Source organism: Glossina fuscipes, unplaced genomic scaffold, assembly GCF_014805625.2.
Source record: "Glossina fuscipes isolate IAEA_lab_2018 unplaced genomic scaffold, Yale_Gfus_2 133, whole genome shotgun sequence".
NCBI lineage: Eukaryota > Metazoa > Arthropoda > Insecta > Diptera > Glossinidae > Glossina > Glossina fuscipes.
In genome coordinates this window covers 1,474,982-1,489,018 of record NW_023998476.1, presented here as the reverse complement: position 1 = coordinate 1,489,018, position 14,037 = coordinate 1,474,982, and the positions used below count along the sequence as shown (strand labels likewise).

Below are 14,037 nucleotides of genomic sequence, written 5' to 3'. Positions count from 1 at the left end.
GAGTACGGAGCAAGAAACACGGAAATGCATAGATCTTCTCAACTTTTGTCGTATTGCATGCGTGGCCTTTGATCTACTCTGGTCGTTTTAAAATTATTTAGCCAATAATGTACTTGATATCTCCATTTTTGCTAATGGGACAATTTTTACCAACGATACTGCAGAGTGACAGATGGACAGATGAACTTAAGCGCATTCCGAGTTTGACTTTGTTTAACAATATATTTATTTGTTTTTGGGCGTTCTAAAGGTTTTGGGCTAAAAAATTACATCATTATATATAAATATATATATTACGTCTGCATGATCGACTTATGCCATCTTTGTACAGAAACCATAGCATCGCCCATAACAGTTAAATGTTTTTTTGATATATTTATCTTCTTTCCTTTATGAGTAATGAACAAAAATCGAAATTATTCTTTTCTTGCGAAAGCCAACTTATTTTCAACTTACGCGGCATTGTAGGCGTGTTCTTCGACCGATTTAGCCCATTTTTAATATTAAGTTGTATGCAAGAACTTCCAGTAATGCTGTCAAATTTGAAGCCAATAGTTTCATTTTTGAAGCTAAGCGAAGGTTTACAGATAAACAGACAGACGGACATGCTTAGGTATATCCAAAATTTGATGCTGATCGATAAGTATATAATATAGCTTATGAGGTTTCTGAAGCTTTCTTCTGCGCGTTGTAAATGGCTTGAAAACATGAACATATCCCTATCTATGGCTCTTGTCTCCTCTCTGTTTCATGCACAACAAATATTGCGGAATTGAAATTTAAAGGAAAATCCACCTTTAACATAAAGTTTGAAATAAAAAAAAGAGAAAACATTTATTTTTATTTTATTGCCTTTTGCTTCCATTTATTTCAGTTTTCTAGGACTTGTGCAAAAGTATTTGCAATTGTATGTGTATGTCAGTATGTGTTTGGGTGTCTGCTTCCACATGTGCCTTTGAGCTGATTTGTTAACACAAAAGAGTCAGAACTTGTTGAAAGGAAATTTTTTATGGACACTTTGCCGACGACAGTTGTAGTTTGTGTAAAACGTTTCCACTGAAATGAGAAAAAAATCAATAACTTCGTCTTTTCGTATTGACTTTAAATTTGTTGCACAAATTCTTTGTTTCTTTCTGCTTCTCGCATACGTAAATACACAAACATTAGCACATACCGTTTTACATGTTCACTTTTAACACACAACTACTGCTATGATTTAACCCACACAATCAATCAACAATTGCTTGTTTACGACGAACAACGGTAAAGGGCCCAACATAACGCAGTAGAACTGGAATAAATTCATTACACTACAGACGTATAACCCACTAACTAACACGTGATGTGATAACAATGATAACGATAACGATGACGATGATGATCATGTTTAACAGTACTTCTTTCGTCATGGCATACTGGCTGTTGTTACTTATTTTATATCCTTTGGCTAAAAACCTGTACCAGTAAACCAGTTACGTATTCTTGTGTACTAAAAACTTTTTTTTCCATTTTCCATTTGTATTCATCTACAGCTCGTGATAAACTGTTTATAAAATACTTTTAGTTTGCAAAACTTGAATACAGACATTTCAAGCAATTGAATAGGATTTTCACAAGCTTTGATCCAAACCTCAATTTCCTTATTTGTTAATTGCCGGTATTTAAGTTCATGGTAGATGATCAAGTGCTAATAAAATCAAATAAAAAATTGACAGCAATTTTTACAAGTACGATAAACAAATTTTTTGATTAAAGCAAACAAATAGATAGAAAACAAACCATGACAGATGCACAAAAAAAAGGAAGTAATTAATGCTCGTTTCATAAGAAATCAAAACAATGGAACCATCGTAACTATAACCTTAGAAATGTCTTTTACTTCTTATTCATTCCTAAGCATTTCAAAAGTAAAAGCATGTAATTCATTGTATATATTAAAGGGAACATTGTTACCGTAGAAAAATGCAGAAATTTGAAAATAATCAAGAAAAAATTCGTGGCGTTCTTCAGCGAAAATCAAACTAAATTCTTTCTCATATTTCAAATAAATTTCATTACGTCAAATACTTGCATTTTGGATCAAAGTCAAAAACGTTTCATAGATTTTTTTTAAAGAAAACCAGTATCTTAAGAGACATTTTGGACCAAACGTCTGTGGCGCTACACGTAGTTATCACACGTACTATACTGCTACTGTCGACGCGATAAATCAATCGAAACTTCCGCACAAAGCGCTTTCGGTTTTTAGCGAGTCGTTAAAGGTGCGATCTGGCTTCGTCGTAGTGAAATACAAGGCCTTTCGTGTTGATCAATTCTGGGCAATTGTATATTTCCATTATTAATATTTCAATTCTTGTTGAAGGTAGAGTGATATTAATCGTTTGGCCAGATTGGAATAATTCATAATGAGAAGTTTATACAATACTATCTTGTCAAGTAATTACATCACTTGGCGTCAATCAACCATTCGCCGCCGTTTGTGCAGCTTAATCTCTCTTGAATCACATTATTTTTTGCACAGTATTGCTATATATGGCGTACTTTTAATTATCTGTCGGGAATATTTTCAAAACTGGCGGCCATTGTGTATCATTCCAACGGACTTTTGCAGATGAAACTTACTTTTTCACTTTTAAGTCATGAGATAGGTAGACATCGAGTATCTCTTTGCATTCGGTCTTATGCAAGCGACTGGACCGGTGACTAGTAAAATAGACCGATCTTTCTCAATTTTTCAAAATAATGTTATCGATTTTATCAAGGATTGGACGTCTAGAGCGCGATACATCTTTACTATTAAAGCTTCGATCTTCACGGTAAAAACTACGAATTTTTTCCCAAGCCTGTAAACCATTATCGCCTTGGTCGCAATGATATTGTAAAATATAACAAAGTCTTTTTGTAGAAGTTTACCTCATTTTAAAAGCGCGATTACCTTCGACTAAACGAACATAAAGGTTTGCGGTAAGAAACTTCGGAGACCCTATAAATTATGTATGTTCCTGATCACTTTCAAATTCAATCAATGAATCAATTAAGGCATTTGCGTTTTTCCATCCAAAGATAACTCATGTGTCGAGATGCTTTGTAAATAATTTCCCGGCAAAATTGTCGAAAGTTCGTACAGGCAGGACACGTCTGAATGGACAACATCTTTGTTTTTAAAAGCAAAAAAACTTTTGCTTTTTCGCTCATTAACTGTAAGCTACAACAGATATAAAAGTAACAACAAGAAGAAAATAATATTCCGCTAGAGGCGACTCTTCTCACATACTACCTTTCTGTAGAAATGTTTATTGATGTGCTTTACAAGTAATGAATGTCTCCGTGGAAATGGGAAAAATTTAGCATCAGGCTATCGTGAAATAGTTTTTGCTGACAGGCAATATCCCTACATCTCTTGAAGACAAGTTAGACACTGCGTACACAGATTTAACTTTGACCAACAAAATTGAAACGTGGACGTACCAGCTTCAGCGACAATGGACATACGAGACAATCAAACAATGTATCTGAGAGAACACGTTCAAGAAACGTGTTCATTACACTTTGAATCAAGATTTGGGCATTAGAAAGTTGACCAAACGTCGACTCGCCCTGTCGCATTTGCCTACAGTGGAGCAAAATCACCGAGCCCTAAGTTGAAGACTGCAATGACAAAACAGCATGACTGAAAATTCGAGTTTATGAATTCTAAAAATTCTTAAGGGCATTCGCGGAAACCAACCCCATTTTGGAGTGTCATACTTAATCGTCGTGACAAAAAAGTATCGAAATGTATCGTTGCTGAAAAGTACAAGAACGTCTTGTTTCGTCTTAAGCCGAAAATTTTTCAGACCAGCTTTACATCTTTTAAAATGTTGTTAAATATTCAAACGCCTTCACTTTTTTAGCATTATAATCAAATCAGTGAAATTGAGAACTAATCTGCCTTCATTCACAATTTTGCTCTTACATTCATTAGCTACCAGGGTAATCACAACTGCTAGTTTTGACCTTAGCGCTATGTGAGATTAAAACTTTTATGCTGTGTTTCATCATAATTTAAAAAAAGAACAAGTAAGAAAATTATGTTCGCTGGTGAACGAGTCTGGACCCATCAGTGTTATCCTAAAAAAGACTAAAAAAGTAAAAGAATTAAATTTTCATGCCCCATAGTATGAAGTGGTCGCTGATTTTCTCTATTTTTAAAATAAAAGTTTTTGTCGCACAGGCGCTTTAGGCTTTTCCGTGGAAAAGTTTAAGCCAGTTTCAAATTCTTGTACAAATTTTTAAGGGATATCTTCATTTTTGCAAATGGTAGACTGTTTACCATAGACTCTACAAAGTTGGGCAGATGGACGAACGGACAGGCGGACATGCTTAGCTGCATTCAAAATTTGAAGCTCGCCAAGAATTTATGTGCTTTATGGGGTTTTTAAAACTTGTTTTTGCGCCTTATGAAGGTATTGAAAAGAAATTAAATCTTGATACACTATAATATTAAGTAGGCGTACTCAACTTTTTGCATTTTTGTGAAATTGCTGCAGCATTACCAATGGAATGCATGTTTAAAATTTTGTACGTTTATCTACTATAGGTTATGAGTAATGAGGAAAAAATCAATTTTATATTCCTTTTGAAAAGAAGGTGTTCTTAGTTTACGTAGAGCTGTGGGCTGGTCCTTTGACCGATTTTGCCCAATTTCAATGCCAACATGTGTGGAAGAACTTCCAATGTTCCAACTAAATTTGAAGTCAATAGCTACATTTTTGCAGGCTGGAGAATATTTGGAGCAGGCATTACACAGACGGATGGATGGACAGCTGGTTAGACAGAAATATCGAAATCGAAGTCTGAGTTTGGTGCTGTTTAAGAATATATGATGTTTGTTCAGCCAAGACATGATGGCAAAATGAATATACCTGCCATCCTTTCGAGATGGGTATAAAAGAAGAGCAGCTAATATATAAGGAATCGGTACATTTTTGACTAACTCAGCTACTATTGTGTATTTCTGGTATAATCATAAAATAAATTGACTTAGCTGAGAGTTGTTGCTAAGCATGACAGAATTTATGGGGGCAGAGGAGCTTGCCGTAATGATTAAATAGTGCATCAAACATTTGTTGATAGGATGCGAAAGTATTCTATATAAGTAAACGAAAGTTGAATTTGCAAAAAAAATCAGTTCAAAATTTGTAACGCAATATGAGTTTAAGATGCAATATTAATTTGAATTAATTTGTTCCCATAACCACAAACTAAATTAATTTCTGCTATTCTTCTATTTGCTCTTGCCTTTTTTTACACATTTTCTTCTTCGTTACTTTTTCTATTTACTTTTCATTGCAGAACAATAACTTCCATTTTGCCATTCGCAAAGAACAATCATTGTATATATCTAGACTGAGAGAGAGAGAAGGAGAGAGGAAAAGTAACAAATCCATGTGGCTTGCAAGTCTGACTGATGATTTGGACAATCTTCCCATACCCCACATAATTGCCTTTATTTCAATTATTTACTGTAAATATACAACGCGCATAAATGTTCTTGACCAAGTGTACATAAACTGTTATATCTTCCCTTTAATGCCTGCGAAGGTGTAAATACTGCTTTCATTTAAAAAAGATTTCGTTAAATTTTTTATGAAAAAAGGAATATCGCCTATTTATGTAAACCCGGTGTATTTATAATAGTTCACAGCACTTTAGCACACTGCTAGTAATAGAAAAAAATAAAACAAAAAAACATTAAAAAGATAATACTACACTAAAAGAAAGAATTTAAATTTTGCACACATTTTAGGTAAAATTTTATTTTGCTAGCAATAAATATGTCTTACCGTCGAACTTAAAATCAATAGAGAATAAAGGGAGGAATAGATATGTGCATGTTTAGGACACTCCTGGTACTACAGGCGACATAAATAATTCAGCATAAATTTGGTGCAAGGGCAAGACTGATAGGCGCAGCATCACAGAGCCATCACATTTTTCTTTACTACACAACAGAATTCCTATTAGCGACTTTTATTTTCATAATTGCATTGAACTATGAAACGTACAATTTATAATAGAAGCTATGACAAGAAAACACATAATTTTCTTACATATGTCGAGATGCAAGTCTATATGAGCAGTGGTTGAAAAAGTGGCCCAATCCCAGCCGTTTGAACACCGTTAGTTCTTGTACCAAAGCACCGGATTTTCTCAAAATATCTCTAAAATTGCGGTCGCTAGGTTGAACACAAAAATCGCACGGACAAGTTTAGATTAATTCATAAAATAATTCTGTGCCCATCGGTACAATAAAAAGTGAGTCCATCCCAACCACTTCTGTTTGTTGTATACATCCGCACAAGCTTAATGCTATTTGTTTATTTATTTATTCATTTCATTTGACAATTACACTTTTAGCCATATCAAGCAACACTCTTATAGCTGCTAAGGAGCTCAAATGATGATCGAACGCACAGCAAAGTTAACAGTTTTCAGTACTCAAAGTAGGCAAGGCAAACATAAGTCTATGTAACATAATTACATAGTCACTTATAACGTATGGTTTACCGCACTGAGGTACGAATGTGCGATCACCGACTTGGCAGCCACGCGTTTATCCACTGCATCATGCCGTAGCCTTATCTTATTGTTTTCTAAGTTGTTCCGTCTATTGAAATCGTCACGATTAAAAAATAAGTTTATAGTTCTTTATATCCTTGCTCGTGGAGTTCGAACTTCACCTTAACGCATAGCGAAAGATTTCAATTTCGTAAGCGTGAACATTATTGTTTTCTCACCACAATTTTCAGACTCTGTAAAGTTTAATGTAATTAAAATACGTGGCAATTATGAACATATAATCCGTCTCTTTGCTCAGAATTAGGTTGACTTGATTCGATTCGTATGTAATTGTTTCCAAAATGATTTTCTTTTTTTTCACTTCTTCCTCCGCAATTCATTCCAATACACTGACTGACCTGTTTTTTTCCGTTTTTCTTTTAAGATTATAAAGGTAAATACAGTCTCGTAAGCTTAAAATTGCTCGTAATTTTTTTGCAAATCTATCAATTCATAAAAGCAAACTTTCAACGATTTTTTTATATTTTTGGACATAATTGAAAATGAAAAATAAGAAGAGGCAATATTATATATCAAGTGAAAGCGTATAGTAGTTTTAATATATTAATTTAAAAGAAATTGACCTTGGTTTTAGCCAAAGAATTCCTTGGTTTTTCGAAATAATCTCCCAAGAATTACCTATAAAACGGCTATATAAAGCGGCTACACTCAGAAATTAAATTAAATTTATCTGAATGAATTGCATCCATAGTGATGACAGCTGTTTATGGTGTTTGTTTATTTCCAACAATGGTAAATAAAATTTAAAATTATAATTAAATAGCATTTTATTTGCATAAATAGTTAACAATTTTTAATCATATAATGCACACTTCAACGAAATACAGGTAAAGTGCGCTTTTATTTAAGGAGATGAAAAAATCTCTCATAAAATTTCATACTGGAACGGTTTAATTTATAATCACCTAAAATACACCGATCATTGCACATACATATGTTGCAATTACTGAATCGCTTGTCACTTTTTAATAATTCCTACTTATTTCTGAACTCTAAGGTAAATCAAAATCTATACATACTTTCACATCCAGACTACTTTTCGATGCTCATCATTTATCATCGCTCAGTTCCTTAGCAATGGCGGACGTCTTGTTGCACATTATTGATTAATTCTAACCTTGACAGTGTCTTACGGAAACTTATGTACGCAGCAACACACTACAATTGAGGGAATTCTGTTGAGAATTATGTTGAGAAATTGATTTCTATTGCTAATATAAATTTTTGCATGTAGCACTTAATATGAAAACATGAATCTCACCCGGCTGGCTAACTTAACTTCAATGTGTTACTAAAGAAAACAATGTAATGAAAAATATTTGTCGGCAAAAGCGGTGTGCATTTCGTGGGTGTTTGCAAGCAAATTCCAATCATTTTCAAAGATAATATATAAGAATTAGCTAATATCGTGCGTACATCAAATTCTTGCACTCTATCTTCCCCCCAATTCTATATCAATAATGGACGGATGGACTGAGAAGCTAATATGCTTAAATTTGCCTACTATATCAAACGGACTGAAATGTCTGAAATTTACAATAAAAGAGATAAAATTAATATCTATCGATTTTTCGTAGGTACGTATATAACTTTATTTATGTATATATTTATATAAATGTATTTAATTAAAAATTTATGCTAATTAAATAGAAATATATGAAAACTTGAAAATTTATGTATATACGTATATATATAGGCTTGTAAACTGTGAATAAATTAAAACGAATTAAAGAAATAACAAAACTTTATTTGAATTCAATGTTATTTTTTAATGAAAAGAGCAAACGAATACTTGCAAGTAAGTATAAGCCTCCTTTGCACATAATAAGTACATGAATCTATGAATTGTTGAGTTCTCACAGAATACTATAATTTAAAATAATCATTTAATTTTCGCATAACTGAATCTAATAATACATTAGTGATATGCACATTATGATTTTACTAATTTATACATTAATGATTTGCCCTCGGTGATTAAATCCAGACAGATCTTGATGTATGCTGATGATGCTTTTCCGTAGAATTGCAATCACATCAGCTCTTAATTGACTTGTTTGAGTAGTGCTCGTTGAATCTTATGAAACTAAATCTAAATAAATGTACGAAGCTTTCATTCTCAAGAAGAAAGTCATTCATTACTTGGTATTTCGTTGATTCCCAAAAGTTGGAGGACGTTGATTCGTTCACAGATTTAGGCGTTCTATTTGATCATAGATTACGTTTCAACTTGCATATTGAGCCCTCGTTAAACAGCGCTAGGTCCGAGCGTGGTTTTGTAAAGAGGTGGTCTAAAAAGCTAGACAATCCTTACATTACGGAAAAGCTGTACATGTGTTTGGTTAGACCTATACTCGATTTTGCCTCTGTTGTGTGGTCTCCTTAATATAGGTGCTATATAAATTCAACCGAATCTGTTCAAAAGCAATTTTTGCTGTTTGCCCTTAGGAATTTGGGTTGGGACCCCATTGCCTCTCTTCCCCCCTATGAAAATAGGTTGCTTCTGTTGTCCTTACCGTCTCTCAAGAAAGAAAGGTTTGTTCTTGGGCTTTCCTTCTTAATCAAAGTCATAAATGTTACTATTGACTCGCCCACATTACTTGGTGAGATAAGCTTTGATGCTCCTAACCGCTTCTCTAGGCACTTTATCTTGGTTAAACTTAGTCAATGTAAATAAAATTATGAGCCCTTTAATCCTCTCAGACTTGTTTGCAGAATCCTAAATGATGTCTATCACTTAGTTTCATTATCGGACTCTTTCAAGTCTATTAAAGCAGCTTTGCTTAATACGCGCGATTTACCTATGTCGTACTTAAACTAACTTGCATTCCTAATATCTCGTTTTTTTTTTATTTCGAAAATTATATTGTGTTGTTAGCGTATCGGTTGCCAAGCTTATGCATGTTTGCAATGGTTTAGGGGTTCACTTTCAACCTGCATCTATTATTGTTGCGGGTATGCTTCTGTGCTAGCTGCGCACATGTTTTTTTTTATCTTTTTATTTATTTATACATGATTTTTAACTCAGTTTGCTTTTATTATTTTTCTTCTTTCATATCCTTCTTAATTAGTATTAGTTCACTATTAAGATGTACTGAATTCGACTGTAATTTTCTTTCATGTATAAGTAACTAAAATAAAATAAAGTAAAATAAAATGAAAATAATCATATCCATCAGTGCTAGTAGGCTCAATACTTTTTAGATTGCTTATGATTATTTATACGCACATTGCATACATTTTAGCAGTTACCGATTTATCAAACCTATCTGCAACGTAAACAGGTGGAAGGAGGTGTTCTCTCTTCTGCTTTATATTGTACCAGTACAGCAGAAATGCAATATGCACCTAAAAGTTTTAGTGCCACGTTTTAGGTTAACAGCTTTTGTAGACAGTATACTAAAATTTTCGTCTATTGCAAAACTCTCTCTAATTGGGTTATTCATCTGATCTGATTCGGTCTCATCTGTAGCTATCAACTAGCTTTCGATCAGCTTTCAGTGGCAGTTATGGCGTTCGCCATACTCCACCTTCCCCTATCTACTCCCTCAACACTTAATTTTATGCTGGAGACCGCAAAAAGTGTTGCCAAGCAACGCGAAGGTAGAAACAATAGACGGTATCGCAATCGAAAAAAAGTGAACGGTACATATGTTTCACTCGAGCAATGGTAAAATCGGTCTTCTCGTCTTTTAGTGGCTTTCGGTATCTTCACGTTTAAGCATAAACTTGAGAACTTCAAAAAAGATGACTTATATTATTCTATAACAACACAGTATCGTGCGGCGGTATACAGAGAAAATACTTGGAAATTGAAAGGAACTAGAGAAGAAAAGTGTATGAGGAATGGAAGGAAAAATAGGTAGGCGAATAAAACAACTTTTTGCTTTTTCGATAAACTACGTTAGGTTGCAGCGAAAGAGGTTTCTAAGACACTTGAACGATAAGAATAATTTGTCGCATTAAAGCGATGTATTAATAATTCGCTTTAAAGAGGCTTCAGTTTGCAAACTAGCGTCATTAATTTCCTTCAATTTGTTATTTTGGCAATATCTGTCCTAGATGAAGATTGAAAAGCCACTATATACTGGATCTACCATTTTAAAATTATTTACTTTTGTTTTTTAAATTATATTTTAGTGAATTTTTTAAGGTTATGTAATTTCTTTGTACTTATTTGAACATCGCATCTGTTGCTTATTTTAGCCCCACTTGGGTGACAATAATCTCTGTTATTTTCTTTGCTTTGCTTGTTGCCTTTGCTTCAGAATACCAAACTTGAAGCGAATTGACCCAAAAACACGCTGATAAACCAACACAAGCAGGATTTTATGAATGCAAGTCCAAATGTAATATACTTGGTTTGCTGAGCGTAGGCGTGTAGGCGTCTCAGTTACTTTTACATTAAACTTTTAAATAGTCCTGGAATCCTTTAAAACACTATCTGCCTTGAAACCGAACAGACAATAGTCGCGACTACCAAGACAGTGTTTGCGGGTACAAATCTCAGTGCGATAGATCATAATTGGTCACAAATATAGTGAACGCTTAGTGGCAGTCATCCATTACGTTGCGGCCACTTGCTGTCTCTTTCCTTTTCCCTACATTTTTTTCTAACCACTAACATGATGCACGTATTGAGGCCCCAGCTGGGTGATTGCTCACATTAAAAAAAGGGACTTGGATACTTACACAAACTTTTAAAGAATGCAAGTTACACTTTTTATCTATGTTATTATTATTATTATTATTATTATTTTAATTTTAGACTAATGAAATGAATTCTTAGACTAAAAAAAAGATATTGAGCACTAGCAACACAGGCTATCGGCTCTAATTATAAAAAAGAATAATAAAATGTACATTAGATAATGAGCTTAGTAGTATTAATAAAGCAATGTATAGAATTGATATTCTGTTCTGAAGCTGATTGTAGAATGTTCAAAGGGTTAATCGTTCCAAATGCAATACTTCTAGTCAAGGAAAAGTTGAGGCAGTCGCAGAGAATGTGCTTTATAGTAAGAGTTCGTCCACAACTGCAGATTGGGGAAGAAGACTTCTTTAGGATCCATTGGTGAGTTGCAATTGTATGACCAAGGCGAATTCTCGAGAATGTTTGGATCTTGGTTTTCTCAACATTTGTTGGATATAGAGGTGGAGTTAATTGAGGGTTAATGCAAGAGTAGTATTGATGATGGTATTGTAAATTTCCTTCTGCAATTTTCTCTTTAACTTTTCTTCCAATGTATGTTTGAAGATCCAACCTTTCCATGACTTCATCCATAATTAGAGGAGCAGAAGCAGCATACTTTGCCGCTCGATCAGCCTGCTCATTTCCCAGTATTATCTATGTTAAATGTGCTTTTGTAGTGTGAATTTGTCGCCGGCGATACCGAATAAGCATGTATAATACATGTGAAGTGTAAGGTTTCTATCTTCATTTTGGCGATTATGAATATTTCAAAAACAAATGAATGAACGTAGGAAAGAATTATGCTCATAAGCAGGTAGGTAAGAGCATTGTTACGGTTATGGTTTCGGTACTTTTTATAGTCTACGCCACTTGTGACACAAGAATATCTTTAGTTTTTGCGGATGTATGCAGCACACATCAGGGCTCGGAATAGACCCACTTTTCATTGTACCGATCGATTCAAAACCACTTTTTGTGTCACCTGTTGAAAAACCGCTTGTTGAAGAATCACTTTCTAAATCGATCTAAGCTTGTCTACGTGTCCATTTTATATTCCATTATTCAGCGTGCAGGTCGAAGTTTTCGAGATATGCTAATGAAAATTGATGCACTTACCTGTTTTAGCCCATGGGAGCAAGATATATTGAAAGTGATTCGGGTCGTAGCATTTTTAGACAATTTTCCATATAACGGTGTTGTTAAGAGATGTTAATATAAGTAACTCTACTAAGCAAAGTAGTTTAGGGTATTTCATGGCGGCTGCAGTCCTCTATAAAAATTTTTATTTGCGTTTTATTAAAAATTCTGTTCAATTTATCTGTTTTGATTATGTTCTTTGTACATCGGTTTTTGCAAATTTTTGTTAGAAATACACTTCAATTTATTGCAATCCTTATAAAAAGTAAAGGAAGAAATATATTTCATATAATTGCAGTTGCACTATATGATAAAAATAATTATTTTTTTTAGTGAAATTTTGAAAGAAAATAATTTTTGAAATATAAAAGCAACTTTTTTGACTACATTTTTTCAAAAATAATTTTGCATCGAGCATTCAAGTCGTACAGGATCAAACAAACATTTTATATGCGTTCAGCTTTGCACAAATCGTTTTGTGTATGAGCGAGTTTGAGTCGGTGCAAAAGCCGAGGCTTCTTTTATGTGAATCAGACATCAGGCCGTGATGGGCCGGCCAGAGTCAGACAGTTGTTTGTCATCGCAAATGTCCTATTAAAGTCCCGTTATATTTGATATGACATCATAACGGTAAACTTCATGTATTTTTCCCGCGCTTACGGCTGCTACAAAATTACTCATGTTGCCACGGCATTTCTTGCATTAATATTCAACTGTAACACTTTCCTTCGAAATATCTAAATAGAGTTAATAATCCCATAAATTCTTGGATAATATCTCCTTTACATGATCTACTGCACTAAGAAAGCTGAAATGCTCTCGCGTACTGGGTTTTGTTCGTTAACACGTTCCCTATCAACCGTCACGTATAAGCTTTTTCTTACTACTGCAGATGTCCTGTCCGATGTCATATACATGCGAAAGACACGTTTGGACATACCACGGTTTACTAACGCATGTTTAAACGTGGTGCGCATTAAAGAAAATTGTTAAGTTCTAGAACGATCAGTTAAAGCTTTCAATTATCAAGTCGATGTGCCGAATAGCGAGTTTACAGACATCGATTACGGATACGATTTTCTTCGTATTGAATGAAAAGAACTTCTCCCCTGTTAGGTGTATTCTCTCCACGAGACGCTAGTCCCGAACAGGTTAAGTTAATTCAATGTAACACCTCCCGTATAACTCCTCCTTATTTATTTTATTTGGAGGGTACTAACTTCTTTTATTTACATAATTTTTACTTATTAACTATATTAGACGCACTATAAGGAAAATGCAATTAGTGCAAAAAAAATGCGTCTGCATCAGAACTGTACATCGAAGTGTACAATTTCTCTTCAATAGAATCTAATCTTATTAGTGTTGTATGGTATATGACACCGAAAATCATTCCGTGATAAAAACCTTTAGCTATATTTTGCCACACGTGTACAATATTTATCAGAAATATTTTGTCTCGTGTATACAATTGGAATTGCAATTGAATAGCACTGGCATTCAATTTTTAAAGAAAATTATTTTTGAATACTTTTCGCAGATATTATTGCCATCTTTATTGCTTATCTCAGTTGCTTTTAGTTTCG

At 33.9% G+C, this 14,037-nt stretch overlaps 1 protein-coding gene across 6 annotated transcripts in view; it reads left to right on the top strand.

Annotated features, from left to right (window-relative positions):
- LOC119640933 (5-hydroxytryptamine receptor 2B) overlaps positions 1-8,007 on the top strand; it is a 41,070-nt gene extending 33,063 nt beyond the window's left edge. For all 6 annotated transcript variants that reach the window (XM_038039296.1, XM_038039290.1, XM_038039292.1 and 3 more), the window contains exon 10: positions 5,335-8,007. The gene's annotated coding sequence lies outside the window, so the exon portion shown is untranslated. The remainder of the gene's footprint in view (positions 1-5,334) is intronic.
- The last annotated feature ends 6,030 nt before the right edge of the window (positions 8,008-14,037 follow it).